This window comes from Pieris napi, chromosome 17 (genome assembly GCF_905475465.1).
Source record: "Pieris napi chromosome 17, ilPieNapi1.2, whole genome shotgun sequence".
NCBI classification, from domain to species: Eukaryota; Metazoa; Arthropoda; class Insecta; order Lepidoptera; family Pieridae; genus Pieris; species Pieris napi.
The window spans coordinates 5,311,208-5,316,511 of NC_062250.1; positions in this window are offsets into that span (position 1 = coordinate 5,311,208).

Genomic DNA, 5,304 nt, shown 5'->3' on the forward strand with positions numbered 1-5,304 from the left:
GGATTACTGTTGCACAGATTGCGATGACGAATACCCCGATGACGTTGGTGAGCCTTTAGCTGCGTGTACTGATCCTTCTGCTTCCTCAAGAATACACGAACCACATATTGGTGACCCATGGCGAGCAAGATGCCGTTCTCCCGAAGAAGAGATCACCAGTGCATCCCAGGACTGTGCACGCTCAGGAGAGGCCGTAAAAGTATTGTATGTAAGTATTTTTTTTTAAATTATTAATTTCTTTTTTTTTTGTGAAACTTACGTTTACATTAATTGTCACACATTTTAGATGTAAGATTTCGTAAAATAATTAGATTTTGTACTGTGTGTGATGTTGTAAGCTTAATAAATAAATAAATATAAGCAGAAATCATAGTGGGTGGTTTTGATCCCCCCCCCGCCTTCTATAAAAGAAAGGCCTCAGTGTGCCACGCGCTCTGTTGTTGCTCGGACGTTTACAAGACAAGTGATTGGTGTCGAGGCCGCATACTGTGAGTACGTTTTTGTTATTTTTATTCGGTGGTTTTTGAAAGTGAAGTGTTTTAAATAAGTTTTGGTAGTGCGATTTTGTATGAGGGCCTTGGATGCGTGATGTATGATAGACTAGGCACTAATGTAATGTCGTCGTGATTAATTAACAGGATTACTGTTGCACAGATTGCGAAGACGAATACCTCGATGACGTTGGTGAGCCTTTAGCTGTGTGTACTGATCCTTCTGCTTCCTCAAGAATACACGAACCACATATTGGTGACCATGGCGAGCAAGATGCCGTTCTCCCGAAGAAGAGATCACCAGTGCATCCCAGGACGGTGCACGGTCAGGAGAGGCCGTAAAAGTATTGTATGTAAGTATTTTAATTGTATTTTTTTTTAATTATTAATTTCTTTTTTTTTTGTGAAACTTACGTTTACATTAATTGTCACACATTTCAGATGTAAGATTTCGTAAAATAATTAGATTTTGTACTGTGTGTGATGTTGTAAGCTTAATAAATAAATAAATATAAGCAGAAATCATAGTGGGTGGTTTTGATCCCCACCCGCCTTCTATAAAAGAAAGGCCTCAGTGTGCCACGCGCTCTGTTGTTGCTCGGACGTTTACAAGACAAGTGATTGGTGTCGAGGCCGCATACTGTGAGTACGTTTTTGTTATTTTTATTCGGTGGTTTTTGAAAGTGAAGTGTTTTAAATAAGTTTTGGTAGTGCGATTTTGTATGAGGGCCTTGGATGCGTGATGTATGATAGACTAGGCACTAATGTAATGTCGTCGTGATTAATTAACAGGATTACTGTTGCACAGATTGCGATGACGAATACCCCGATGACGTTGGTGAGCCTTTAGCTGCGTGTACTGATCCTTCTGCTTCCTCAAGAATACACGAACCACATATTGGTGACCCATGGCGAGCAAGATGCCGTTCTCCCGAAGAAGAGATCACCAGTGCATCCCAGGACTGTGCACGCTCAGGAGAGGCCGTAAAAGTATTGTATGTAAGTATTTTTTTTTAAATTATTAATTTCTTTTTTTTTTGTGAAACTTACGTTTACATTAATTGTCACACATTTTAGATGTAAGATTTCGTAAAATAATTAGATTTTGTACTGTGTGATGTTGTAAGCTTAATAAATAAATAAATAAATATAAGCAGAAATCATAGTGGGTGGTTTTGATCCCCACCCGCCTTCTATAAAAGAAAGGCCTCAGTGTGCCACGCGCTCTGTTGTTGCTCGGACGTTTACAAGACAAGTGGTTGGTGTCGAGGCCGCATACTGTGAGTACGTTGTTGTTATTTTTATTCGGTGGTTTTTGAAAGTGAAGTGTTTTAAATAAGTTTTGGTAGTGCGATTTTGTATGAGGGCCTTGGATGCGTGATGTATGATAGACTAGGCACTAATGTAATGTCGTCGTGATACAACCCTTTGCAACTCAATATGAAGCTTCCCAGCCTCCGTAATAACTTTCCAAACTTGTGGTGAAACCTGGAGCACTATATTATTTAAAAGTGGATTCCGAGCTTTCCTTCTAAATTTTAATTCAATTCTCTTTTCCGATTCGTCTATTTTATCGAGAAGATGGCCGTTTTGGGCTTTGATGTAATGCATTATGTCTTCATCTGAGTGCGCCTGTAGGACTCCTCGTAAGATTATTAGCGGATCTTTATCCTTTGTCGGTTTTACTGTAAGGGTATTGTCCCTTTTTATTCGTTCTGTTACCTCGTTTAGACGTTGTTTTGTGTTACAACTGATAACAACTTTTTGGTCTTTTGCTTTCCTTAATTTATCGATTCTTAGACCAGTGTTCTTTTGGTCTACAGTGACTTTAATTCGTTCCAAAATCTCTGTGTTCGTCTCTTGTTTTGTGGAAGAGATTATAATGGAGTGCATTTGCTCTGTGTCAGTTTTGGTCGGTATGTAATTTTTTCTTGCGGGTTCGTTTTTGTGTGTTGCGAGCACACTTGCGTAGGTCTTAAGGTGTGTTCTTATTGTTCGCTCGATTTTGTTTTCCATTTCTAAATTTATTTTTTCCCAGTCAATCAGTCTATTTTCTATTTGCTCTAATTTTTCCATTTCTTTGCTATTGTTTGCAGTGCTTTGTTCTTTGTTCTTGTTTACTTGTTCTTTGTTCTTGTTTATTTGTTCTTTTCTCTGATCTTCCGCTTCGCATACTAGGTCGTAAAGTCTTTTAATAGCATCCAGGACCGCCAGTTTTATTTCTCCTCTAAGATTTTTCGATGCTTCGATATGTTTTGTAGCGCTTTGTGTTATATGTGCGGCTTCAGATATTCTGTTTGGAAGTGTTTGTGTTGATTTTGGAGCCCCTGGACTTATTTCCATATAATTTAGTTTTTTCTGAACTATGCGTTTCACAGGGTGTTCCATTTTTGTTGCAGACGTCGCATCTATCGCGCTTATTTTGTTGGTTTTCATTGATGTTAATGGAATATTCTGGTTGGTCTCAGTTGCCTCCCGCTTCTCTGTACTATCTCTGACTTCAGATCTTGTCTCTTCTATTCTGGTATCTTTTCCTGCTTTAACTACTTCCTGCTGATTACTCCTTTTCTTTCTTGTTGGAGTATGCATGGCTTGCATGTTTGTTTTGTCTGTTTCGTTTGTTGTGCCCAATATCTTTGTCAAAGTCAAAATCACTTGTTCGCTAATATGGCTCTAGGAGTATATGGTAATTTAGTCAAGTTTAAGATATAAGTAGTGTTTTAAATCTTTAAAAAAAAAATAAAGAAAAAAAAAAAATAATAATAATAATATATATATATAAAAATGTATATATATAATAATAATAATAAATATAATTAATAATAATACAAAATTTAAATAGTTGCCTAATAAAATAAAAAGACTTAATGATTTAATTTTACAGTTTTGCTAGTAGTGACAATACTACAGTAACCCTGTTAATTTCCTACAATTACTATTACTGCCAATAGGCCAGTTACTTTGTCAGGTTTCTTTGGGAAAAAAAAAAAAAAAAAAAAATTGTATTTTTTTTAAATTATTAATTTCTTTTTTTTTGTGAAACTTACGTTTACATTAATTGTCACACATTTGAGATGTACGATTTCGTAAAATAATTAGATTTTGTACTGTGTGTGATGTTGTAAGCTTAATAAATAAATAAATATAAGCAGAAATCATAGTGGGTGGTTTCGATCCCCACCCGCCTTCTATAAAAGAAAGGCCTCAGTGTGCCACGCGCTCTGTTGTTGCTCGGACGTTTACAAGACAAGTGATTGGTGTCGAGGCCGCATACTGTGAGTACGTTTTTGTTATTTTTATTCGGTGGTTTTTGAAAGTGAAGTGTTTTAAATAAGTTTTGGTAGTGCGATTTTGTATGAGGGCCTTGGATGCGTGATGTATGATAGACTAGGCACTAATGTAATGTCGTCGTGATTAATTAACAGGATTACTGTTGCACAGATTGCGATGACGAATACCCCGATGACGTTGGTGAGCCTTTAGCTGCGTGTACTGATCCTTCTGCTTCCTCAAGAATACACGAACCACATATTGGTGACCCATGGCGAGCAAGATGCCGTTCTCCCGAAGAAGAGATCACCAGTGCATCCCAGGACTGTGCACGCTCAGGAGAGGCCGTAAAAGTATTGTATGTAAGTATTTTTTTTTAAATTATTAATTTCTTTTTTTTTTGTGAAACTTACGTTTACATTAATTGTCACACATTTTAGATGTAAGATTTCGTAAAATAATTAGATTTTGTACTGTGTGATGTTGTAAGCTTAATAAATAAATAAATATAAGCAGAAATCATAGTGGGTGGTTTTGATCCCCACCCGCCTTCTATAAAAGAAAGGCCTCAGTGTGCCACGCGCTCTGTTGTTGCTCGGACGTTTACAAGACAAGTGGTTGGTGTCGAGGCCGCATACTGTGAGTACGTTGTTGTTATTTTTATTCGGTGGTTTTTGAAAGTGAAGTGTTTTAAATAAGTTTTGGTAGTGCGATTTTGTATGAGGGCCTTGGATGCGTGATGTATGATAGACTAGGCACTAATGTAATGTCGTCGTGATTAATTAACAGGATTACTGTTGCACAGATTGCGAAGACGAATACCCCGATGACGTTGGTGGGCCTTTAGCTGCGTGTACTGATCCTTCTGCTTCCTCAAGAATACACGAACCACATATTGGTGACCATGGCGAGTAAGATGCCGTTCTCCCGAAGAAAAGATCACCAGTGCATCCCAGGACGGTGCACGGTTAGGAGAGGCCGTAAAAGTATTGTATGTATGTATTTTAATTGTATTTTTTTTAAATTATTAATTTCTTTTTTTTTGTGAAACTTACGTTTACATTAATTGTCACACATTTGAGATGTACGATTTCGTAAAATAATTAGATTTTGTACTGTGTGTGATGTTGTTAGCTTAATAAATAAATAAATATAAGCAGAAATCATAGTGGGTGGTTTCGATCCCCATCCGCCTTCTATAAAAGAAAGGCCTCAGTGTGCCACGCGCTCTGTTGTTGCTCGGACAATTACAAGACAAGTGGTTGGTGTCGAGGCCGCATACTGTGAGTACGTTTTTGTTATTTTTATTCGGTGGTTTTTGAAAGTGAAGTGTTTTAAATAAGTTTTGGTAGTGCGATTTTGTATGAGGGCCTTGGATGCGTGATGTATGATAGACTAGGCACTAATGTAATGTCGTCGTGATTAATTAACAGGATTACTGTTGCACAGATTGCGAAGACGAATACCCCGATGACGTTGGTGGGCCTTTAGCTGCGTGTACTGATCCTTCTGCTTCCTCAAGAATACACGAACCACATATTGG